This window comes from Pteropus vampyrus, unplaced genomic scaffold (genome assembly GCF_000151845.1).
Source record: "Pteropus vampyrus isolate Shadow unplaced genomic scaffold, Pvam_2.0 Scaffold225, whole genome shotgun sequence".
NCBI lineage: Eukaryota > Metazoa > Chordata > Mammalia > Chiroptera > Pteropodidae > Pteropus > Pteropus vampyrus.
This window is the reverse complement of record NW_011889006.1, coordinates 2,433,638-2,445,336: the sequence shown is the minus strand read 5'-3', so window position 1 is coordinate 2,445,336 and position 11,699 is coordinate 2,433,638.

Below are 11,699 nucleotides of genomic sequence, written 5' to 3'. Positions count from 1 at the left end.
ATACCTTTTTCTCCAGACCCCTCAGGGCACAACCTCCATACCAGAGCAGGAAGCCACAGAACCCTTCACTGTTATCTTGTTTCCTGCATACCATCTCCGTGTGCTATAAATGTTAATTATTACTGTCCTGTACTCACCAATGTAAATGAAGTACGCCTCTCTCCATTTTATTTTTTATCCAATCCCAGAGATTTCTCTGCTTTGCTTTGTCCTACCCACTAATCTATCAATCTCGGGGGCGGGGGCAAAAGAACTACATGTTAAATCAAGCTATATGCAGAGACTGCAGTGTGCTGATCAGCCCTACAGCCAGACCAGCAGGAAACTTACAGAACAAAGGAAGATTTCTGCTGAAATTACTAACAAACCATTTCCCTATACGATGGACAGAAAACAGGAAAACCAAGTCTTTAAGTCACCACTACACAAAACAAACACAATCATTCATTCCCTATGTCTAAAACCGTGGGGAATCTATGGATCAAAGTCTGGGAACTGCCAGCGGGCCTTTCATGCTACACACTCTTACCTTTCACACTGTGTACTGACATCATCAAAGGAAAATGGGTAAACAAAGTCTTTAAACTGTAATTCATAGAAACTAAGAATGATATATAAACTGAATTCCCTGAACACTTGAGTACCTCTCATCGTCTTTTCTCTTAGCTCTCTCTCTGTCTCTAAGGGAAGATTGATTACGTTCTGTCTACGGAGCGTTACCCCTTCTCTAATAAACTTCCTCTTTGACTCTAACTCTGGCATGCGCTCGAATTCTTTCCTGCATGAAGTCAAGATCTCTCTCTCCCTCCCTCTGGCCGCAGGGCTTGAGCTCCCCCACTCGGGGGAATTCGCCCTGTCCTGCATCACTACCACCAACAAATTTCACGTAACCCTCCTTACATCTCCTCCTCTGATTCTAAAGTGTAAAATAGGCTGCAAAACTGCCATTCTCTGGAGCAATTTTTAATCTGTTGAGATTTTGCTTTCCAGCAATTGTCATCAGTTTGGCTCAAATAAACTCATTAAAATTCTCTGCAGGTTTGGACGTTTCTTATGCTGACAGTGCTTAAGTCCGTTCTAGTTTCATAATTTTTTTGTCTTGACCCTGCATCATGAGGATCATCGTTATCAAATCAAGCCCTGTGCTGGCTATGTTATTCTGGTGTGTAGAAGATTTAAAATGAGTGTAAAATTGAACAAATGAATGAGTGAATGAATGATGACTACTATAATGTGACTTCAATTCTTTCTTTCTCATTGGGGAGGAAGAAAAATTTTCCCCCTTCCCTAGTCTGTTTCTTTTGGCTGGTTAAATAATCAAACCGACACGAGACAGAACAAGAGAAAATCTAATTCAGTATGCACAGGAGCCCACATGCATGAGAGACTCAGAGACAGGAAGGTAGGATTAGGTATATATGACATCCTAAACTAGGGACTGAGGTAAGGTGCCAAGGGCTTTAGAAGGGAAGAGGGTCATTCACAGATCCATAAGAGCAGATGTTCAGTAATCAGATGTTTGCCCCACCAGACAGATGAGTCAACAAAAGCTTATCTCTTGTAATAACAGTTCTTTTTATGGGCAAGGCCCCTGATTTAAATTCTAGGTAGTTAGGAGGGGAAACAGAAGTTTCTCTTGAGCCTGCAATGTCTCCAGTACCTTTAGCTCAAAATAATCTGCATACCATACATGCACATCTTAGGGTGACTCGCTCTGAACCCCTCATTTTGCATTTACTTGGAGCTATCTTTTACTGTAAACCACCTCAAATCCTTTTAAGTAGTAGTGGGTTATAATATGAAACATTATTCCAGAGGTGTGGAAATGAGGGGCCCCAGTGGAACCAAAACAGACAGGACACTAACCTGTCTGGTTAAGCCACTGGGATGTGACACCAGAGGGACTATTTTCCATACGAAAGTCATCTCCCACGTCATTGTGTGGCTCTGGTTTTTGCCCTCTTCCTTCTTGCTTTAAAGTCTTTGGCTATAGCTTTTTGTACTCTGTGCTCCCAAGAACAATTTGATCCAATCCGATACTCATGAATTAGTTTCCTATGGCTGCTATAACAAATTACCATAACTCGATGGCTTAAAACAACAGAAACTTACCCCCTTACAGTTCTGGAGGCTTTCGAGGAGAATCTGTTCCATGCTTCTTCCAGCTTCCGGTGGCTGACAGCAGTCCTTAGCTTATGGATGCATCACTCCAATCTTCCAGGCCAGCATCTTAAAATCTCCCTTCGTTCCAGCTTCACTTCACTTTTTCTTCTCTCTATCAAATCTTCCTTTGCATCCCTCTTATAAGGAAGGATACATACGTTTGCATTTAGAGCCCACCGGATAATCTTGGGTAATCCCCCAGACTCAGAATCCTTAACTTAATCATATCTGCAAAGGCTTTTTTTTCTATACAAGGAAGCATTCAAAGGTTTCATGGATTAGGACATGGACATCTTTTAGGGGCACATGGATTCATTCAGTAGTCACTACTCAACCACTTACTGAATATTTGTATGGGTCCTCATTCATTCTTGTAGGTACATAAAAATTTATAAAATGAAGTCCTTGACTTCTGATTTTAATGATTTTAATACAATAAAGTTGATATTCCACACACGCACACACACCTTTGTCTAGAAATTATCTGTATCAGTCAGGATCCGATCAAGAAAACTGAGACCACACTGATTATTTTAAGAGAATGTGAAATAGGACATTGGCTAACCAGGCAGGGCCTGGAGGACAGAAAAGGCAAAAATGAGACTCTGAGGTCGCACAGAGATATGTGCTACTAAAGATGCAACTACCTCCGGAAAGGGCTGGACAACAAAAGGAAGATCCTAAAAGCTACTTCTGAGGAAGGGTGGTATCCAGCTGCTGCTACTGTCCCAGTAGCTCAGAGGAGGAACCTCCCAAAACTGGGGCTCAGACCTCCGTGCAGAGGAAATACTTGTTTCACTGGCGGGGGAGTATCTCAAGGTACTGTGGGAGCCTGGATCTGGGACTCCCAGAACAAACTGGAGGCTGAAGCCAGCTGTTGCTGTCTGAGGCGAAATGTCCATTGCTGATGCAATGCTGATAAGGGCCAGCAAATGCACAGGACTTGTCCCAGCTCTGGTCCTCCAGTCTCCCTCTAGTGGCCCCTGCTGGCAGAAGCTCAGAGGAAGTCAACTGACAGAGGAGAAATGCAGCGATGTTCCAGCGCCAACAAGTCAGAGCAGAATACAGAAGAACAGATTAAAAGCTAAAAGACAATAACAATCCACACGATCGACCTCTTTGGCTACTCAGCATCCGTATCCACCCCTCTACCCATTTGAACTTCCGTATAACAACAAAACAACTTTATGCTTCAGCCTAACAGGGTAAATGCAGCTATCCTTCGAACAAATGAAGACACTCTCATCTTTTCTCCTCAAGGAGATACACGAAGTCCCTACAGCCATCTCTAAATGATGTCAAATATTTCTAGATTCAATCACGATTCTAGCTGAATATTCTGTATCTAGAGACTAAATTGTAATATTAACCACCAATAACAATCCTTATATTTAAAAAAAGGGGGGGGCAACTGAAGACAGAGAAATGCAGATGTCCCTCAGTATCCATGGGGGATCAGTTCCAGGACCCCCTCAGATCCAAAATCTGTGGATACTTGAGTCCCTTATATATAAAATGGTATATTTGCATATAACCTACACACATATACTTTAAATCATCTTAACAGTACTTACAATACCTGACACAATGTAAATGCTATGTAAATAGTTGTTGCATTGTTTACAGAATAGTGACAAGAAAAAAAAATCTGCACGTGTTCAGTATGGACACAACCACTGTCAATCTAAGTACATAGTACACGTCAACCACAACATAATTTTTTTCAAATACAGTCATGAGTGCCTTAACCACAGGGATACCTCTGAGAAATGAGTCGATAGGTGATTTCATCATTGTGCAAACAATGTAGAGCATTGTCGACAAAAGAATGTCTAAACCTGTAGAAAATTCTTATAAAAATTTATTAAATTTTATTTGAGCCAAACAGAAGACAGCAAGATCTCAACAGACAGAGAAACAATGCTTCCCAGAATTATACTTTGCAGGGTTTTTTTTATACATTTGGAATTAAGGAAGGAACAGTAAATGTCGAAATAAGAAACATCCAAACCTGCAGAGAATTTTGATGAGTTTATTTGAACCCAGATTGATACTTACAAGGAAGCAAGATCTCAAATGCTCCAGAGATTGATAGTAGTTTTTTAGGGTTTTTTTATGCATTTGAAATTAAGGAACATAAGGAAGATTACATGAGAGGTTGGATTACAGGATAAACAATATTATGTATTTTCTTGAGGGTGGTTATGCTTATTCCAAAAGTATGTTAACGTAGATACACAAAAACAGTGGACAGAACTTGCTAAAGGCAAAGATAAAACTTTTACTAAAGAAGTTATACGCTTGAGGCATGACTACCTACCATGACCTGCCCAGTTAGGAATTTATGATCAGATCACCCTGTGAGGTTACTTTCAGGTAGATTTATTACAACACCCCTTTTCTGTCCACAGTGTACTTACACAAACCTAGATGGTATAATCTACTACACACCTAGGCTGTATGGTATAGGCTATTGCTCAATAGGGTAGGAAAAATAAGTTTTCCTGTACCCTTCTGGGTTCTTGGCTGAGGCATCCCTGTAATAAAAGCCAGATTAATGCGAGAAAAACAAACAAAAGTTTAGTAACACATATACCTCCTGTATACATGGGAGAGACCTAAGAAAACTCAGTAACTTACCAAAATGACTAAAGGAACCAGCTTAAATACCATCTTCAGGTGAAGACAAAAGACAATGAGGCTGAGGGGAATCAGTTCTGGAAGGTTACCAGGAAAAGCACAGTAAATGAGGATAAGGTTGTTATTTATGCAGCTTTAATTTTCTGTCTTCTGCATTGATAAGAATTTCTAGAGATAAGGTCATCTCCCTCTTCCCAGTACAGCCAGAGAGACACTCTTACAAATGGAGATCTCCCTTACAAATGTAAATGTACTTTACAAAGGGTGCCTTCTACTTGGTTTTCAGAGGCAGGTCTGCTGTTCCTTAAAATTAATCAACCTAAAATAATCCTATGCCATATTAGATGGAGAAAATTGAGTTATTTCCTTAAAGGTAAATGTAACTTTTTGACAAATTCTGTTACCCTACAGTTCCTAGGCTAAGAACCTGTACAGCTTGTTATTATATTGACTACTATAGGCAACTGTAACACAATGGTAAGTATTTGGGTAACCCCTTGCTCTACGACTTTACTATGGCTGCGTCACTAGGTGATAGGAATTTTTCAGCTTCATTGTAATCCCATGGGACCACCCTCGTATATGTGGGCCATCGTTAACCAAAACATTATGCAATACATGACTGTATTTTCAGTTGGTGGTTTGTTGAGTCCGTGGATGCAGAACCTGGGCCAACTGTATATATATATTTCTTTGTGTGTATGTGTATGTTATGGGTGGAGTCGTGTCCCCAAAAAGATAGGTTAAAATCCTAAACCCCAATACCTTAGAATGTGACCTCATTTAGAAATAGGGTCTTTGCAAATGTAATCAAATTAAGATGACGTCATTATGATGTGCCCTAGTCTAATATGACTGGTGTTCTTATGAGAAGAAAAAAATGTCATGTGAAGTCGCAGACAGAGGGAGAGCACCATGTTCTGGTGAAAATAGGGTTGGAATAATATGTCTACAAGCCAAGGACCACCAAGGGTGGCTGGGAACCACCAGGAACTGAAAGAGGCAAGAAAGGATTTTTCCCTAGACCCTTTGAAGGGAGCATGATCCTCTCTACACATTGATTTCAGATTTTCACCTCCTGAATGGTGAGAGAATAAATTTCTCATGCTTTTTAAGCCACCCATCCTGTGGCTTAGTTACTAGGAAACTGATTATATTCATATAACAAGCAAGAAGGAAAATGTACCTAGCTAGTACATGCTTGTTTTTGTAACTCACTACCAGACCATAGTTGATGTTAATAACTTGTTTCTTCCATTCCCCATCCTCTGTTCCCTTCACCTTCAGCTAGCACCTCAGTTGAATTCTTTATTTGATGGAAGTAACCTTTTATTTAATTCCTGAAGGATATGAATTCTCAGTGGTCTTGTCTTTTGTTGGTTGCCATTTTTTTTATTAGCTTTTACTCTGAAACATGAAAGCACTAGGAGGCACCCCAGAGAACATCCAAGATTCTAAACATAGTCCTGACTTCATTGTGTAATAGCAACCCTATTTTTCCTTAGTTATTAAGTTCAATGATTTCAGCAAGTAGAGTAACCCCTTCCTTCGAGGAGCTCCACATGTTCAGGTGGCAGTCTCAGCTTCCAGATCAATGAAATCGGTGTTGTATCCCATGGTGGAAGCATTCCTCTGTTGGGAATCATGACCTTTAAACCAGCAGAGCTCAGATTTGCAGGAATAGGAAGCAAAAATTTTATAAATAGGTTATTAGATGTAATTGTGAGAGGAGCTGCTTACACGTCCACCTTTTGACTTCTAGATCTGTATACTCAGGGTGCTTCTTCAAAGCAGTTTATCCTGTAAGATGAGCCTCCATATTTCAAGATGTTTTCTCGCTTATGACTTGGTGGTTCAGATGGGCACTTCAGGTCACAGGGCCCCTTGATGTCCCATGGTCAAACATTCAGTCTCTGTCGGAGCCTAGTAGCAAGTAGTATTGGACCTGCTGGGTCAGAAGGCCCAAGTGGTGAAGCCATGTCCCCTGCAGCTGAAGCCTGCTGCATAACCAGCCTCTCCATACTCTCTCAAAGGATCTAGGCGAGACTCTATCCCATCAACTCTCTCCTAGCTCCTGGTGGTTCTCGGCTGTCTTTGGTGTTCCTTGGCTTGCAGACACATTAGTCCAACCTCTGCCTCTGCTAGAGCATAACATTCTCCCGGTACAAGTGTGTCTTCATATGACATTTCCCTCATCTTAGAACACCAGTCATATTAGATTAGGGCTCACCCTAATGACCTCATTTTAACTTGATTACGTCTACAAAGACCTTATTTCTAAATGAGGTCACACTCTGAGGTATTGGGGTTGGAACATCAACACATCTTTTTGGGAAATGCAATTCAAACTATAACACACACCTCCCCCAAATCCAAAAAGACCTACAAAACATTGGGCCTCATTTTCAGTCATAGGTACTAGAAAGTACAACATTCACTTTTAAGGAAATAACTCAGTTTGCTCCATCCAAACCACTGGACCCCAGAAATTTTGTTGAAATGGCAAGTTCTTACATTTTTATGGGCTGTCTCCCACGCCCTGTCTTGCTTGGGCCTTACTAAGAAATCTAAAGTCCTTACTATGACCTCCTCATTAGGTCTAGTCAGAATAATTTCATCAGCAAAGTGATGTTCTATGAGACAGCAGAATGATAAAAATCCCCGCAGACTAGGTTATGAGGGAACAGGTGGATTGGCCTTGAGGCAACACTGTGAAGGTCTATACTGTCAGGCGGAAGACAAACAGGTGAGATAAATGGGGGTGTGACAGGTAGCCTGCAGTTTCCTCACACATGCAGTATCGCTTTTAGTTACCATCTGGATAGGGAGGGCAAGTTTCCAGGACCCTTCCTTGTGGTTCTTTACTCCATGACAGCCCTTATTCAGTGGTTCCAAGAGGCAATGTGAGGATTCAGCCACTGGTCAAGAATTCATTCAAGAATTCATTCAAGGCCATGTGGGAAATAACCACAGGTTGGGTCTATGATCAAACTTGGCTCACTGTGATTTATAATCCATTTATGATCCAACCATAAGCCCCTTTTGGCTTTTTTGATTCCCAGGAATCAACAATTCAAGCCAGTGTCTAGTAATCTCTAAAAAAGTCTGAGAACGCTTCTTTCCTCAGGACACAGTTACCTTAGCAAATGGGTTCAGGGCCTTTTGAGGAAAGCTTTGGAGAGATTTATATTGCATGTATATGGGATTTCGCAAGATCCTGTCTCAAGGGGACCCGGTCTCAATTCAGGCTTCCTATCTATTTTATTCCTAAGGACACCACAATCAATTAGTCACCCTCAAAACCTGTGCGGGTCAAAACATTCTGATCCCCATTTACTGATGCCCATTATACCTCTGGTGACTAAATGCTGACACTTGGTCTCTCCTACTCCAGGACTCCAGCTTTCCTATTGAAATATGAGAGCCCATCTCAGGAGTGAGTCTCCCCAACTACTCCTGGCCTATGGGAAACAGCCAGCACAGAGCTTGTCAAGGACACTGGTACTCTTGCAACTCTGTTTCTTTTTTTTTTTAATCTTTTTTTTTTTTTCCCACAACTGTATTTCTAATGCCCTCATGTTGGCTGTGTCTCCTGGGACTTCTCAGGGGATGCAGTGAGGAAGGGATACATGCGAAGGTCACATGTGACAAATCCACTTCACATTTCTCCCTTCATATGCCTTTCGATTCCTTCTACATAATTCCAGCACCTCAACTTCACTAAACGGAGGCCATCATTAAGTCCAAGTTTCAGTCAATCAGCCAAGCAAACTGCTAACTCCTACTGATCGAACTGGTATCCCTTTTCCCAGCTGCACAAACTAAAATACTGTGGCAGATTGCAAAATAAAATGGCCAAAAAGCCCTCCCCTCCACCCTGTCACACTGTGACTTTCCTGCGACTTCCATCAAGAGGTGGGATCTATTTCTCCACTCCTTTATATCTGGGTTGGCTTTGTTACATACTGTGACCAACAGAATATGGCAGACATGATTTTGTGGTCTCCAGAAGCCTTGCAGCTTTCACTGTCTCTTCCTGCTCGGAGACAGTCAGGGAAGGAAGCTGGGGTTGACCTCCTCCTGGAAGATGAGAGGCCATGTGGAGAGATCATCCCAGCTAATGGCCAGCACCAAAAGGACAATTATCACGGGTAATTCATCCAGTCCCAGCCAAGCCACCAGATGACTGCCACCGCATGAATGACCCCAGATGAGACCAGCAAAAGAAATGCCCGACTGAGCTGAGCTAAATCACTAACCCACAGAATCATAAGGAAATAAAGTGTTTTTGTTTGTTTGTTTGTTTGTTTTTTATGCCACCGAGCTATACAGTAGTAGATAACTGGGATACACATCTCATCCAGAGTTTCTGGTAAGTGATCTAATATTGATGAATCCAGTACTGTAACAGAAAGGCCCTCTCTGACGAAGCCTAGCGTCAGCTAAAACTGCAACTACAAAACGAGCAAAGGGGATGCCCAAAACAATGAAGATGAAGAAATGGCAGGGGAGTTAAGGGGAGAGGGTTCACCTGCAGCTCAGATCTCAGGGGTACCCAGCAAAGAGAGGTCCCAAGGCGAGAAACCTATCATTCAGAAGAACAAAGCCTTGAGTGTGACCAAGGGGAGAGGGCCAAGGCCAGGTGAAGGGCGAGTTCACAGCTGGAGAGGAGTCAGGGGACTGAGAGGCCAGAGTGGTATTAAAGAGACAGGCAGTGTGTCAGGTGCTACACTCTTCAACGAATGAGGAGTGACCAGGGGTCAGTAGACGTCTGCAACAGTAGTCTTGTTAAATAGCATGAGATTTAAAGCTGGGAGTTTGAGGGGAAGAGGGAAGGGTCATATTCTGGAAGTGGAGCAAGGACGTCACCAACCCTACCTCCTGGCCCAGCGGCAGGAGGAGTGAGGGAGAGAACACATCCACCGTTGGAGCTAAGAGTAGAGGAAGCAGTGTCTTCAGGGAGAACCAGTTTTCCAGAGGAGCTGAGTTCAAGGAGGCCCAGTGGAGGGTTTCAGTAGTTGAGGCGGCGGGGGCGGGGGGGAGGAGGGGCGGGCAGGGTAGGGGATGAGATGAGCGAAGGGGAAGAAAGACCAGATGGGGATTAGAGTCAGGCAGAAGGCTGACTGGGCCATAAACGGATAAAGGTGTAATGAGATTAGTCCTGGTATCTGCAGCAGGGCAGTGGCGGGGCTGAGTGGCTGGCAAGGCTGTCAGGGAGAAAAGCAGGGTGCAGAGAAGTGTATATAGTCATACCATGGGGAAACAATCCCATATATGCAGGATGGGGGTGGGCGGTCTTGCCAGGTGTATGCGGTAACCTAGGCCAAGGACGTGGGGATGATGGACTTTTCCAGAACTCTCTCCAATCAACACCTTTCCAAGAATGGTCAAGAAAATTATTTTTTAAAAGTCAGTGAAAGAGAAGAGAGCACAAGAACAAATCCCAATCTAGATTTGATGTAATATATATCCATGGTGGAATTTCAACTGGATTAGAAAAGAGTAGTAGTTTATTTAATAAGTGATGCAAACTCAACTGGCTATCTCACCAGGAAGAAAATGAGGTAGAACCCCTACCTCTTACGATAGCCAAATAAAAATAAATTTCAGACGTCTTAAATATATAAAAGTAAATAATATTCAGAATATATAAAACAGAGATTCTGAAAGACCTTTTAAACCAGACCGGAAAGCCAGAAACTATAAGAGAAAAGATAGCACATTTAATTACATAAAGATTACAAACTGTTTATGGTAAAAGATACCTAAGCCAAAGTCAAAAAGAGATTAATAAAATAAAAAAACATTTTAAAATCTGTGTGAGAGACAAGTTAATATCTAGATTATACAAAAAATTCCTACGAACTGATGAGAAAGACAAATAATTCATTGGAAAAAAGGAAAAGGATAAAAAGAGTTCACAGAAGAGCAAATCAAAATGTCTGATAAGCATATGAAAAGATGTTTAGCCTTACTAGTTGTCAGAGAAATGTAAATTAAATAGTGGGCCATTTAATACCCACAGATCAACAAAAAATAAAAACACAAATGACACCTATTGTCTGTGGGGATATGGAGGAATGGCTCTATTCTCATTCATTGCTGGTAAAAATGTGTTTCATTATAGCCTTTTTGGAAAACAATCTGGAAATATCTATTAAAAATTGAAATATACACCTGGCAATTCACACCTGAGACTCAACCCCCTTAAGAATAAAAACGAGAGCACACAAGGATTATATGTATGTACAAGAATATGTATTGTAGCATTAGTCACAGTGGTGAAAACAAAACAAAACAAAACAAAACTGAAAAACAAAGAATGCTCTTTAATAGGGCAATGAATGAATAAATGGTAGTGCATCCACATTGTGGAATATTATACAGCCATCAAAATGGATGAGTTAGAGCTATACAAACTGATACGAAGGGTTAAGTTAAATAAGCAAGAAGAAGAGATGTGTATATATAATAGAGTTACATTTTTATATAAAAACAGTGACAAAAATAATTCTACATATATCCCAATATTTTTATGTGAGATTCTTTCAACAAGCGGGAAGTTTAGAAGGCCACACACCAGAGTGTTAGCATTGGTTTTCTGAGAGAAAAAAATCAAAATGAATAAATAAGTAAAAACTTTAAAAGAAAAAAATAGCATCTATGATAATAACCATTTTTTTACCAACTTTTTGTAAACTAACACATGTGGGTGTGTATTAACACATAGAGAGGCAAACGAAGGGGCAAGCGCCAACGTTATGATGGTAGATTTTCTCAGAGTAGGAGCATTTCGGGCGATTCTAATTTTCTTTCTCTTTCTTTTCAGTATGCTTAAATTTTTACAGTTGTAAGGGGGGATATGCTCGGCAGGTCTTGTGGAAAAGGAAGAAGGT